A 16,091-nucleotide genomic window follows, 5' to 3' on the forward strand; every position below is an offset into this window, starting at 1 on the left:
GATTCATCCTAAAAGTTTTATATTCGCTAGTAAGCATGTCAATTCTATTATCTCTCACATCAACGGTACCCTCATAGGTTACCTCTAGTTTGTCCCATATTTCTTTTACTATTTTGCATGTCATGGCCCTATTGAATTCATTTATGTCAAGAGCACAATATAAAGCAATAATAGCACTTAAGTTAACTTGCAACATCTTATGGTTGATTTCGGTAATGTCTTTTTCTTTTTTAGGAACTTCTTTTCCATCTACAAGTTTAGTACGAAAAAGATCACCATGTGTGACAACCCTCCATGCTTTCCAGTCCATGGTTTGAAGGTAGATCCTCATTCTTTGTTTCCAAAATGTGTAATTAAGTCCACAAAAGATTGGCGGTCTGATTGAGGATTGACCCTCTACAAAGGGAGCTACGCCTAGGTGTGCTATTTAGGTATTTATATAGCTTCTAATTAAGATTTTTTATAACCCCGCTCTAATACCAATTGAAAACTAAGGTATTGTCCCAAGAGGGGGGCGAATTGGGTTTTTAAAAGTTTCTTTTAAATCTTTTTACTGATTCACAACCTTTTGTAAATTTAGCAAACACACAAGAATAATTTTTTAATGCTTAATTATACCAAGTACAATCCTTACTCAATATTAGCACAAGCCAATAATTCTTAATGAGATGCTTTCAACGATGTTTATCAATCAACCAATCAACCACAAGATACTTAATTAATCATATGAGCTGCAGCACTTCCTTGATTTCAACGTTTGCAAAACTCAACTTAGAGTTTAAATAAAACCTTGTATATATGAATATTGGTGCACTTCCTTTTAACCAAGATTTCTACAAACGATTAATCAACGTACTCCCTTGAATGCTTTCGCAAAATATTAATCAATGTTCTCTCTTAAATTAAAAGTTTTCTCCATCACAAACTTCCAGCTACCTACACTTAGATACACAACCACACAATTTATATATGCAGAAAAATTAAAGAGTAAGGGTAGAGAGTGAGATCGAGTTTTTACAAGGTTCGGCTTATACCTAGCCTATGTCCTCGCCTTGGGCAAGACCACCTAAGGATTCTACTATAGCGTTCCTTTATGGCGGAACAAACCGTTACAATCCCTCCTTTAATTAGTGTGGAGCCCCCTCTCCAAGCGATATCCCATGCTCGGTACAACGATCCAATAACCCTAAATCGTAAAAAAAATAAATAAATAAAGGAAACAAGAAAAGATTCTTGTGTACAGGAGATGCTCTCAAATAGAGTTGGTTAGTACAAATATAGCACAGTTAATACTTCAAAGTAAATATCAAAGAGAATTGAATTGAAGCTCAAAGAAGTATGTCACCAGGATTCTTCTTTTGATTTGTATCAAACCTCAGAAGATTAGCTTTCAAATTTGTGATCAGAGACTCAGTTTATCTCAGAAAATTCTCAACAAGAGTATGTGTGCAAGAAGGCTTTGAGAGAGAGTGAGCAATATAACTTGAAATCTGATTTTCAATTTTTGGTATTGGTTTGATTTGAGAAACCATGTATTTATAGGCTCAAAAAATGTTAAATTCGTGTTGCCCAAGTTAGTTGGAGTGTTTCCTAAGTTTATATGAAGTTTGGGGCACAAGCAACTCGAATTTGAATTTTAAAAAGTATTTTAAAAACTAGCTGTTTGAGGGTCATTTGCTTTAGCGCTTAGGGGTCAGTCGTCTGATCCTTTTGAACATAGTGAAAATTTCAGTTTAAAACAGGGTCAGGAGCCTGAGGATTCAGGGGTCAATCACTCGAACCTTCACTGCCTATTCAAAATTAGTTCAAGAAAATCTTTAGTCACCTAAGGTTTAAAGCTCAGTCCCCTGAACAATTATAAAAACTATTTTTGAGGTTTGTTTTCAAAATCCTTAGCCATCTTGCTTTGATACATTTAAAAAGCATTTTCTGGGGTTTTCAAAGTAAGGTCTCTAAGTCTATATTAACCTCTAATGAGCTTCAAAGCATCCAAAATGATATTTAAAGTGAAGTACTTACATAAGACTTCCTAAAGACTTTAAAAACTCTTTAATCTTGAAGTCTTCATGTATTCATTTGCTTTGAGTCATCTTTGCCTTGAGCTTGAGTATTATTTAAGCTTCCACATGTTTTAAACATCTTGGTCCTCTTGTGCTTTTCTTTTGATCACTGTGTTGATGAAGTAAAGCTTTATGGTACTTGTGATCTTGGACTTTCATTTCTTTGAACCTTTTGAACTTTGTCATGCTAGGTTTGCTGAAATATCATCACTTAAACAATAACTTGTTGAATTAACTTTTATTTGTTATTATCAAAATAAGATTATAAATCCATGTTAGGCCAGCAGTGTACTCCCTACAAATAATGAGGATATTGCTCCAGAAGAGCAAACTCAACAACCTCAAGAAGTGATGCCATTAAGGTGATCCACTAGAGAAAGGTGAAGTGCAATTTCAGATGATTATATTGTCTTTCTTCAAGAACATGAGTTTGACATAGGTGTGGTGGAAGATGATCCAATCAACTCTTGTCAAGTCAAACAAAGTTCTAATTATCAGAAGTGGATTGATGTCATGAATGATGAGATGAATTCCATGAAAGCAAATGACATTTGGGATCTCGTAAATTACCCAAAGGTGTGAAGCCCATTGGTTGCAAATGGATATTTAAGACCAAGAGGGATTCAAAGGGTAATATTGAGAGATATAAGGCACGTCTAGTTGCCAAGGGATTCACTCAAAATGAAGGCATTGATGTTGGCCTAACTAGGTTTTTCAATCTTGTTTTGATGATAACAAATGAAGGATGTTTTAACTTGTGTTGTTGAGTGGCTTTATTTCAAGTCTAAGTAAAAGAACACTCATGGTTAATCATGGAAAGTAAGCTAGAAACTAAATTCAATCAAGTAAAAGTTTCTCAGTATATTGAAACAGTGAACGACAAATGAAGAGCTTAAAGGCGAAGCAGGTCTTGAAGTAAAGACTGAACCTCAAGAGGCTGCAAGACTTAGTGATTAAGGAGATCATGCTTAGAATGATATTTGTAAGTACTTCAAGTCATTACTATTTAGATATGTGAAGCTCCTTAAGATACAAAGACTTAGAGACCAGCACTTGAAAAACCCTTGAAAATGTTTTTGAAAAGTTGTATTTGAGTTTTTCAAGTAAACTAGATTTTAAAAAATCAAAAGTAAAAAATATTTGAAAAGAGATGACTGCCCAGCTGACTGACTCCCTAGTTTGTCCAGCCGACTGATTATTTTGAATTCAAAATTATTTTTTAAGAGACATAATGGTGTCAACAGCCTGTCCAGCCGACTGACTAGTACAAAAATGATCCAGTTGAGTGAATCAGCCGACAGACTCTACAGAAATTTTGAATTTTGAACTATATGGGAAGTTTTTCAAAATTAATTCTATGATTTAATATATTTTGAAAAGTTACCTAAATACACAATGTTAACTTGTTAAAAGAGGAAACTTTTCTTTAAGAAATCTATAAATACCTCTCTTGTTCAATGAAATTATATGCTCAAGCAATACACGCTTTCTACGCTAAAGTTCTCCTTAAGCTCATTCTTGCTCACACCCTTGCTGGGGGAAACTCTACGAAATTGCTGGTTGATTAAAAAGTTTTGGTTATGATTTGCAACTAAAATCTTTATATCAATAAGAAAGAACCATTGGTGACTTCTAAACCTTGAGCTTCACATTTTTTATTTAATTTTGGTTTTGAAGTACGATTAGTGATTTAACTTGTACAACTTTCTCTGTGTTTGAGAGTGTTTTTGTATGAAGATTTTCGTTCCTTTCTATTAGATCTTTGATGGTTCAAGGTATAGTTGGATCGTTGCACCAAGCATAGGTTGTTGCTTGGAGAGGTTTCTCTTCCTGAAAAAAAGGTTGGTTGTTGTAAAGGTTTTTGTTCCACCCAGAAGGAACAAGGTATAGTGAAATCCTTAGGTGGTTGACCTAACGGTGTCACTCTCTTTCCCTTACTCTTTTTAAATTCGAACAAAAATATAATATGTGTGGATGTTGTAATTCTTTCAATCATAAAAACAACGTATATTGGAAATTAAATAAACCAAATCTTAATTTGTTCTTGGTCTTATGGAAACCGAAAGGGAGTACGTTGTTTAATCAATATTTTGCGGAAACCGTAAAGGAGTACATTGATTGGTTAACAACCCAAAACCTATTAACTGAAGGTTTATTTGAATTCTGATTTTGAAAAAAGTGTTTGGATGTTATTTTAATCTTCAATTCAAAGGCCAACTACAGGACTTGCACATTCATATACAGGACTGTTGAATATTACAAATCAAATATTGATTACTTGTATTGTGTTTGTTTGGTTTGAACAGTTAATCAATTGGTTATGTATGTTGTGGTTGTGGATTGAATAGAAGACGTAAGTGTTTGTGTGGATTGTCTAATCAACAAGAATATAAGAAGTCTTTGAATGATTGTAAAAAGTCAAGAGCTCATAAAAAGACTCTAAGGAATTTTATATAACCCAATTCACCCCCTCTTAGGACTACACCTTAGGTTTCAATTGATTGTAAAGAGACTTTCTCTCCGGTTTCATTAAAAGAATCTTTGAGGATTATAATGGCATTGGTGGCTCATTTGGACTTAGAGCTTCATCAGATGGATATAAAGACAACGTTTCTTAATGGTGACATTGATAAAACAATTTATATGGTGCAGCCTAAAAAATTTATTTCTGGAAATCTAGGAAATATAGTCTGCAAATTAAAGAAATCCATCTATGGGCTCAAGCAGACTTCTCGTCAATGGTATCACAAGTTTCATCAAGTAATCATATCCTATGATTTTAAGGTAAATTGGGTTGATGATTGTGTATACCATAAGATCAGTAGGAGTAAGGTTATATTGTTGGTTTTGTATGTCAATGACATATTGCTGACGAGTAGTGATATAGGCTTGTTGCATGAAACCAAGAGATTTCTTACCAAAATTTTAGAGATGAAAGATCTTGGGGATGCATCTTTTGTATTAGGAAGCTCTCAAGGTATACTTGGGTTACACAAAAGAGCTATATCGAAAGGGTACTTGCTAGATTTGGCATGAAATACTATCACCCAGAAGATACACCCATAGCTAAAGGAGAAAGGTTCAATCTCAGTCAATGCCCCAAGACTGAGGTTGAAAAGAAGGAAATGTAGAAGATTCCTTATGCGTCATCTGTAGGGAGTCTTATGTATGCTTAGGTATGTACACGTCCGAATTTGGCGTACATAGTTGGATTTTAGGCAAATATTTGAGTAACCCAGGATTGGATCATTGGAAGGCAGCCAAGAGGGTTATAAGGTATCTTCAGAGAACCAAAGACTACATGCTCACCTACAAAAAACCAGATCAAATTGAGATCATTGGGTTTTCTGATTCTGATTTTGTTGGATGCCAAAACAGCAAGAGATCCACTTCGGGCTATATCTATCTGGTGGCTAGTGGTACTATTTCCTAGAAGAGTGTTAAGCAAACTCTCATAACTCCTTCGACCATGGTAGCAGAATTTATAGCATGCTATGAGGCATCTAATCAAGGAATTTGGTTGTAGAATTTTGTCTCGGGGCTGCATATCTTGGACGGTGTCGAAAACCCGCTCGAGATCTATTGTGAAAATAAGTCTGTGGTGTTGAATTCAAACAAAAATAGAAACTCCACCAAGTCAAACCATATTGACATCAAGTTTTTGGTGGTTAAGGAAAGGGTTCAAAGTCATCAAGTGTCGATAGAACATATTGGGACAAACTTTATGGTTGCAAATCCACCAATGGTTTACCACCCAAGGTGTTTCATGAGCACACTGCTCGTATGGGGGTCATCTTGTATGAGGATGTCGCGGTTTAGTGGGAGTTTGTATTTGTTTTTATGTTCCTTCTTGTAGATACTTGTTTCAGATTATTTTCTACTGAAATAAAGTAATAAAGGAATGCATTTTTTTTTTATGTATTTGTGACTCTAAATGTTATATTCCTTTTGGAATAACTAGGAACTAAGGAACTAAGGAACTAAGGTTAATCTCACAAGGAATAAGGAAGGACCAGTTGAGATATGCATGTTAAGCTTAAGGAGCATGCATATTACCATGCTACACATCCATATTCGATCTATGCCGTTGTGTATATTAGTGTGGTGACCATTGATGGGTTTAGTTACGAATTTGAGTGTAAAGAATGCCGCTTTGATCCCATGCTAGTATATGAGATGAACAAGATTGAATTAAGGAGATGTTATAAGGATAATAGCCATATTGTGCACACCTAAGGTTTGAGTAATATAATTTTTTTCGATATTTATGTGTCGCTGATTACGCGTCAAAACTGCGTAATTGGGCATCTTAACCCGGGCTTTACGGTTTGTATTTTTAATTAAATATCTAAAATTGTCCAATATTTTAATAAAGTGTCAAAATCATCATTCTTGAACTTTATTGCACTATTTATGAAGTTTTGGTAATTTTTTGTTGCAGGAAAAATCTCGAAAATCAAAACCAACACCTGTTCGTATTTCGTGCCTAACTTTTTCGTTCAAACTCCGATTGAGACGATTCAAATTTTTGGAGAAAGAGGAAAAGATTATCTACAACTTTAGTGTTTTAAGTTTTGTGAGAAATGGGCTCCAGAAGAGTCAGATTTGTGATGAACAGAGAATGAAAAAAAATAAAAAAAATATAATAATTCAAGTCCTTTCAAACGGGCCGGGTCAGATTCATCTTGGCTGGATCCGGGTCTAGGACAACCCAACTCCCCCTTAAATCCCCTTCTTCTTCTCCCCTGTTCGGGAGGAAGCCCTGGGAGGGCTCTCCTCACTTCTTCTTCTTCTTCTTCTTCTTCCTCTTGTTCCTTCTCTTTCCCTTAGCTTTTCTCTATTCTCTCTCTCGCAGCTTCTTTCCCTTGTTTTCTTCTTCTCCTTATCCTTCTTCTTCTTCTTCTTCTTCTTCTCTTCTTCTTCCTCTCTTGTTACTTCTTCCTGGAATTTTCTCTACCAGCAGGTTCTCCAACAGCAGCAGATTTTCACGGCTTTTCTGCCTCACCAACACAGCCTAGCCGAGGCTCCCATCCTCTCCACCAGCCACCCAAAACCAGCAAGGCTGCTCCAGAATTTCCCTGCTGCCACAGCACCACTCTAACAACAGTTCCCGAGCACAACAGCAGCAACCCGAGCCATCCTCTCCAGCAGCAGCTTCAGCAGCTCCTTCTTGCAGATCTCTCTCTCTCTCTCTTCTGTATTCTTTTATTTTCTTTCTTTTGTTTTCAATTGCAACAAAATATTTCTTTTCTCTTCTTTAGTTGTTTATTAGAATTTTGAAGATTGTTTGAATGGGTGTTAAGTTATTTTAATTTGTTTTAGTGGAGTTTAATATTTATTTATTTATGTTTCTTTTAATTAATGTTATTATTAGATTGAACGGATTTAATTTAACTCCTTTTATTTATTTATCGTTCCTTTAGTTCCTTTTATTTATGTTTCTATGTGTTTTATTCTCATTTAAGTCAATTGATAGTTAAACTTTGGTTCAAGTTCTTGGTTTGTATTAAAGTTTTAGTCTTTTAATCTGTGTTTGAATTTTGTCTGTGTTTCCACTATGTGCTTTAATTCCATGATCAATGTTACCATTTTTAATTAGCGCGTATTTTGATGTCTCCTTAGGTAGATTAGAGTTTCCATTCGTACTCTTTAAATTAAAGCATGCTAGTTTTAGGACTTTAATTTAAGTTTTTGTTTAAGTCTCCAAAATTCTGAAAAATCCCGAATCTGAATTGAGTTCAGTACATTTTTATTTTCGATTGGGAGAATGTGAAATTGAGATTAAAACGCATTCCCTGAGGAAACGATCTAGCCCTTGGGCTTAATATTACACGACATAACTCCTATACTTAAGATAGCTTCCGAGCTGCTCATTTTTCGAGTGAGTCAGTCGCCCAAGTGGGAGATTGTTAGGAAATTTTAATTTCCTATTGTGGGCTCACATATTTAAGAACAATTATTTTATTGGACCATTTTAACATCTATTGGATATGGGCTTTGCAATGTGTAGAAGTCCAATACTAAGTTAATTTAGGACTGATGAGTTTCTAAACTTAACCTAGTATATAAAGAAAAGATAATAGGGTTATGGTCCCCAAGTCAAATTAGAAAAGTTTTCACGTTCTTTCTTTCCACATTTAAAGAGAAGAACACAAGTGAGACAATTAGGGATTTAACTGTGAAAGATCAAAACTCTCTACAAAAGGCTGTTGGCCAATCAAATCAGACATATCTATGGATCTAGGTATTTATTCCGCATTTAGTATGGATCCAGATATTTATTTCGCGTTTAATTTTCTTAATTGAATAACATGATGATCTTGATTTATTAGATTTTATGAAGTAAAGTTAATTCCAACAGCATCATTTTCAGCAGATGATGCAATTCTTGATGCATCATCATCAGCCACCTCCGCCAACTCCAATGTGATTCACTTGTTTTTCATTTCAACACTTTTTCTATGATGATGTATTTGAGTTTGTGTATCTCTCTCTTACTTTTGATTATGTAAACTTTTTGGGCTGTGTTTGTTTCTGTTGGTAAACACTCTAGATAGTACTGGTTTATGTTGTTTGTGTGGAATTAATTATTTTTGGGTATTAATGGTATGTTTGTGATTAATACATTTACGGACAAAAGGAAATTTTGGTGTTAGTGGTTTGTGTTTTACATGGTTTACAAGTATAATTGTGGACTCATGTTTGGTAAATGGATTGGTGACTATAGAATTGGGTTTTTTTGTTTATGTGTGAAGTTTGTTTTGTGTTGTGGTTTGCTGCAATTTATGGATTTTTTCTTAAAAAATCACAATTCAAAAAATGTTGTTTTCTTTCTCTAGCAAAAATGAAATCTCAAATGTTTTTCCAAATTTGGTTTTGATTTTCTAAAAACCAAAGACTTCAAGTGAGTCATTAAGGGTATTTTCTAGTGAGTTTTGAAGGACGTTTTGTAGATTGCTTTTGTAATTTCTAAAATATCAAAGATTTCAAAAGCATTTTTCATAATTTAGAAATCAAAATCTCAAAGAAATTTTCCTAAAAATTACGTTTTTCACCAAGAACTTGAATTTTGTTTTCTAAATTAAAATTTTCAAAAGAACCTCACAAAAATACTTTCTTCTTAAAAACATTTTTGTTAACTAAAGTCGACTTGATTTCCAAAATGGGTACATAGGTAGCTTATCTCTGAAAGAGAGATAAGTCCAGTATAATTTCAAAAAAAAAAAAAAAGTCCTTTGTGCATTCGTTTCTTTTTCTTTTTCTTTATGCCAATAAATAAATAAATGAGAAACAGTATAGTAGTGGGATCTTCATGAGGTTAATTTTTCTGCATAAAATCTATAAAATATTTTTCTATAAGTTAAATGGACAAATATAATTTTAGAAACAAAAAAATAACAAAGTTCTAGAGGCAGTTGACTACCTTATAAGGTCGATCAATGGACATTCCAAAAGGCATGGTCGATTGAACCCCAAGGGTGGTCGACTGCTTCCTATCCTTCTCTCATTTATTTTTCTTTTGAAAGGATTCTTATAAAAAAAAAAAATGTTTCTAGGAGATAGACAGACATAATTACTATAAACATTCTTTGAATGGGTGTCAACAAGGTGCTATTTACTTAGTTTTTAATTTTGAAGGATCGTAAGGGTGGTCGACTACTTCATGTATATACATCGTTCTTTCATTTATTTTTCTTCTAAATGATTTTTTTTTTAAATGTGTTTTGAGGAGATACACACACACATAAGCACACATGATTGCGGTAACCATTTCTTTGAATGGATGTTCATAGGATGCTAATTAATTAATTTTTTTTTATTTTGAAAGACCATTTTGTAATGTTCTCTATGCATAATTGTACTTCCGAACTCAATTTTTTTTTTTCAAAAGAGTTTTCCTTTATTTTTTACCTTTTGGTAAAATAAAAATAAAATGGCGACTACGTTCTCTCATTTTCTAAAGATAAAGTAGGTAGATTGATAGACTAGTCGACCGAACCTTCTAAAGTGGTCACTGTCCCCCTTTTCCTTCGATCTCCAATCATTGGCACCATAGGCACGGGGCCCAAGGTCGACAAACATATATAGATATTATAATTCAATCAGTATTAAATTACTAAATCTTTATTAATAGGAGTTAAAAAAAAATTAAACTACAAAAAAGTATAATCAATTATTAATGATTACAAAAATTAGAGATTTTAAAATATTGATTCAATTGTTATTTTATCAATTTAAGAAACAAATAATTTTTTTAAAAAAAATTATAAGTTTCATAGAACACTTTTACTCGGGAAGTATAGAAGAGGATTGTTAAATTAAACCTAACCCTTGAAAATTAGTTGACTATAATATAAGGATAATTCGATTTTGATGCTAAACTACTAAATGAACTCCATGGAACTCTATGAAATTGGCATTAATAGTGAAATTACAAGGTTGTCACTACCTCTCTATAGTTACTACTTATAGGTGTCGAAAGAAATCCATCATTACTTCTTAAAAAAAAATAATTTTTTGAAAAATAAAATGGTTTTGAAAAGTACTTTTTAAAATAAATACATATTTTTGTGAAAACCAAATAATACCTTTTTGCACAAGTACTTATTTTAAGTAACAAGTGCTCTAATTTTTTTTTCTTTTTTGAAGTTCCAAACGGGACTTACTAGCAAATGCTATGATGTAATGTTGTAGAACATAAATTTGTCGCAAAGCCATACAAATATTTGCAATGCATTACTTTATTTGGATTTTGCACTAATATAACAATTTCTCTATGCAATTGAAGTAATTCAACTATAAACAACAACAAAATTAATTTAACTTATTTAAAAGGGAGTTTACTCCTTTCATAAATAACTCTCAACATATTAACGTGCTTAGGTGATCAATTTAGTTGCCAACAATTTTGGTGACCATTTTAAAATAAGTTAAGTATAAATAATCAAACCATTGATAATCTAACTTGTCTTTTATTTTAGAAAGTGGAATTATCACTTTATTTTAGTTTTTAAAAACGGCAAAATAAAGGAAGTTTTTTTTTTTTTTTTCAAAGAATTTAGGTTTAGGAGTGCAATTATGAATAGGAAAGATAATCCCTTAATTCCTTTTTGTTAATTTAGGTGTAATCCCAAGAAGGTGGGTGAATTGGGTTTTTTCAAAAACTTTCAGATTATTTACCACTTAATCCCTATTTCTAAACTTAATAAATTGATTTCAAGGGTTTAAGACTGATACCAATGAATTCTTTTCACCCAATTAATTATCAAGTGTATATGGGGTTATTCAACATACACATGTAAGATAGATATTGAAATGCGTTGCGGAAAATAAAAGGAGTAAATGAAGAGACAAGGCAAACACAATTTTTACAAGGTTCAATCAACCCGGCCTATGTCCTCGCCTTGAGCAACCCACTCAAGCATTCCACTAAATCCATGCTCCTTTAACCAAGACGGAGCTTCCCTTACATCAGCTGCTTACAAAAGGCATAACTTCCTCCTTACCCGGTTCACAACCCGAATCGTGTTTACAATATATAATGTCAAATCTACAAAAACAACTCAAAATATGATTCTAACAAAGCTAGTGAGTATAATTGAAACCTAACACATACCCATATGATGAAACTTGAAGCTCAGTATGTATATAACGATACAATTATTGTATGAATGATATGCTTCAACCAATTTCCCTTTTATCAAATCACCCAAGTAATGATATAAGTAAAAGCTTTGGAGAGATTAGGGTTCTAGTTCAACTTGCTAAATGCACGAATATCAAACGTGAACTTATCAAAAGATTTATCTTGAATATTATAACGATCAAAATCAATAAGGTTTCTTCTAAATATTCAATCACAATATGATCTTTGTAATATGCAAATATATATATATATATAATATAATATTTTTTGAAAAATATCCCTCAATAATATATATAGTTATGAACACTAAGGACATTTAATCAAGAGGTTTTGTAATATAGAAAATATCGAGTCTTTAACTGAAAACACACTTGAATCAAAAACTGTTTGACCAATGGCAAAAACTTTTCTCAAGTAGTGATCTTGTCAAAATAATCTATATGTAAGTACACTCAAGATCAATCAATCAACTTATATTCAATAATGGATTTTGAGATGAAAAGTTCTTTGAGAATAAATATTAACACGCAGATCGATTTACCAAACCTTAGTACCAAGTTGATTGCACAACAATCAAAGAAAGTCTTTTGAAGATCAACATAGCTTTAGCTCAAATTTGAAGTATAAGATTTGAAATCCCAATCAAGAACTCAGCAGTGTATTCTCCCAAGTTGTGCTAATCGTACAATATGCTCAATCGTATGCTAAAAATTCTTTCTCTTCTTTCTCTCGTGGGGAACTAGGGTTCAGATGTTGATTATATAGGTAACCTTGCCCTTAGAATGAATGTTAACTGTTGGATCAAAAAATAACTCGCGTGTTCTCTCATTAAAAAATCAAAATTTTTAATCTTCTCGTAAGTTCAGATGACTAAGGGTTAAGGCTCATACAACTGAAGTTCCTTAGAGTTTCAAAAAATTAACCTGGACATAGGGTCAGACTACTGAAGTTGGGGTTCCGTCTACTGAAGTGTCGGGTTCAGACGACTGAAGTCTGAGTTCGGTCTTCTGATGTGCTTCTGCCAGGTTCTGTGTTTCACCATTAATTTTTCAGACGATTGAACTTAATCTTCGGTCTTCTGAAGAAATTCTTCAGAAGACTGAGCTTAACTTTTCTCAAGTAGTGATCTTATCAAAACAATCTATATGTAAGCACACTCAAGATCAATCAATCAACTTATATTCAATAATGAATTTTGAGATGAAAAGTTCTTTGAGAATAAATATTAACACGCAGATTGATTTACCAAACCTTAGTACCAAGTTGATTGCACAACAATCAAAGAAAGTCTTTTGAAGATGAACGTAGCTTTAGCTCAGATTTGAAGTATAAGATTTGAAATCCCAATCAAGAACTCAGCAGTGTATTCTCCCAAGTTGTGCTAATCGTACAATATGCTCAATCGTATGCTAAAAATTCTTTCTCTCGTGGGGCACTAGGGTTCAGATGTTGATTATATAGGTAACCTTGCCCTTAGAATGAATGTTAACTGTTGGATCAAAAAATAACTCGCGTGTTCTCTCATTAAAAAATCAAAATTTTGAATCTTCCCGTAAGTTCAAACGACTGAGGGTTAAGGCTCATACAACTGAAGTTCCTTAGAGTTTCAAAAAATTAACCTGGACATAGGGTCAGACGACTGAAGTTGGGGTTCATTCTGCTGAAGTGTCGAGTTCAGACGACTGAAGTCTGAGTTCAGTATTCTGATGTGCTTCTGCCAAGTTCTGTGTTTTACCATTAATTCTTCAGACGACTGAACTTAATCTTCGATCTTTTGAAGAAATTCTTCAGATGACTAAGCTTAACTTTGGTCTTCTGAAGTTAAATCTTCAGACAACTGAATGTGGAGTTCGGTCTTCTGAATTGTTCATTTTGTGGATTTTTCCTTTTTAGTTTCAAAAATATGCTTTGCTCTTTTTCTTTGCCCTTTTATAAAATATTTTTCTGGATTTTAAAAATATCTCTAAGTCCATAAATATCCCATAATGATGTTCATGAGATGCATGAGTCCTAAGGTCAGTCTAGGGTATATTTTGAGTTTCGAATTAAATCATATGAAATATGTAAATACATTCAGTTCTAAGTACCCATTCCCTGGACGTTCTTAAACTTGCCACTTGCATCTTCATTCTTCTACTCTTTTAGTTCCATGAATTGTGTCAAGTTATGTATGCTTTAATCTTCATGACTTCCATGACTTGTTATCCTTCCGTGCATGCTAAATATTGTTCATGTTCACAATCTCAATGTACAGATCAAATACCAAGTAATTTGCCATTATCAAAATAGGATTGGACTTATAGAGTCAACACTTTTAAATGACATTAAGATATTAAACACCTTAAAACACTTATTCTACAAATGATTTTCATTATTAACTTGTGTGTTTGTGTCTCCTCTAAGAAAAATAAATTTTCTATAATAGAAGTGTAGATTTTTGTGAAAAATTGGAGTCACCAGTCAACCATCCTCGACCTGCCTTGCTCTCGAGTAAGGTTGATTGATCGTCCCTTAATGGGCAGAAGATCGGATGCAAAAAGCAATAATCCCTTTTTATTTTTACAGAAAATATTATATCACCCCCCCCCCCCCCCCCCCCAAAACCCCTTTGAAAAGGCTTTCATAAGGCCTATGCAGAGGACTTAAACCTCATGGAGATCTTATTACTTTGATGTATTTTCAAAATTTTAAGAAAAATAACGAAGCACATTAAAATACTAACGGTATGTTTGGAAGTATGAATTTTAGACCTTAGATTTGGATTTAGATGAATTTGGATATTTTATAATAATTTTATATTATATTTTATCTAAATCGAATACAATTCCAAGTCCAAGGCCTCTCCAAAAATTGTGTAAAAGAAAAAAGAAAAAGGATTTTTGGGTATTTTGGTTGTTATAGTTGAATCTACAAAGTAGATTACCTACATATCTTTAATAGAGGAATCTCGTCATCTATAGATCACCAAAATATTTTCAATTTTTTGGTTGAAACCATTTCATAGGTGATTACTTATATTTTTTTAAATATACTTGAAAATTGGTTTTTTAGGGAGAGAACCACAAACACGCGTAGAAATCCCTTTGATAATAAGTTAGAAAACTTCTATAAAATATCCAAAAGCCACATCATAGTCATTCTTTCCAAAATTTTAATTTTCTTGATTTATTTTTTCATTTACCATATCCAATTATCAACATCCAGACTCAACCATACACTCTGGCGAGTGTTTTGGCCCATCAACAACTTAGAATTTTGAGAAAAGTTTAGAGAAAAGGATTGTAAAATACCCTCTGGACTAAGTAGTCAACCATGCCTTAGAGGCCGATCGACTATTTCTAGAGAATGGGGAGCAGTCGACAATGCCTCGAGATCGGTTCACCGTTTGCATGCATGTTTTTGAATTTTTTTTTCAAAATTTTAATGTAATTTTATTAATACAATGCATGGACATTATCTACTCCTATACTAGATGACATGGTAATTTGAAAAACAACATGCATACATGAAAAATAGATGATAGGACTGACCTAAAAACGTGCACTCAAAATTCCGCATGCACCTCAAAGATCAAAGAAGAATGATTGAGAATGATGATACCTATCATGCATGCCTATTTATAGATCGACCATGCATGCAACAATCCGAACACTTCATGAACAGTTCCAAACTCATAAACCAATCAAATTCAAAAGATTCAAAATTTAAAATTTAACTAAATTGGTCAACCACACATTTGAGACAATCCGTAACACCGAAAGTCTTTGCACATGTGCGAAAAAATGAGGAGGATAGAAAGCTTAAGTGGTCAGTTAATCATCATGTATAATTTTTCTTTCTGTAGTGTTTTAGTTGGAGTTTTTAACTATTCAGTTAAGTTACAAAATGTTTCGACAAAAATTAACTTTTTTTTTTTTTTTTTATAATTCGGGACTTCAGCTATCATCGCGACACTTTAGATACTATGATATGTCACTAAATCCGGGAGGGTAAAAGTCGCTCATCTATTGACGCACTCCTGATAATTCATTGGGATAAACTCTCAAGGGTCAATCGAACTCATAACCTTAGGATCGTCAAAGTCACAAGTCGCTCTTACTACTTGAGTCAACTCGACAGGTTGGACAAAAAATAACTATTACCATATATCAAGTACACATTTATATTAGCAGATACAACCATTGCTTGTAGTTGTTAGACTAATGACTAGAGCAATGGTAAAGATAGATCAACATTATAATCATGCCAAGCAACTCCCTCCTTGAATGCAATTAACTCTTATTTATCATCCAACAAAATTAAAAATAAAGTTTATGAACTCTAATTAAAAGATTAATGCTACGTTTCGTTTACGAAATTTAAAAAAAAAATTGAAATAAAAAATA

This window comes from Malania oleifera, chromosome 2 (assembly GCF_029873635.1).
Source record: "Malania oleifera isolate guangnan ecotype guangnan chromosome 2, ASM2987363v1, whole genome shotgun sequence".
Classification (NCBI taxonomy): Eukaryota; Viridiplantae; Streptophyta; class Magnoliopsida; order Santalales; family Ximeniaceae; genus Malania; species Malania oleifera.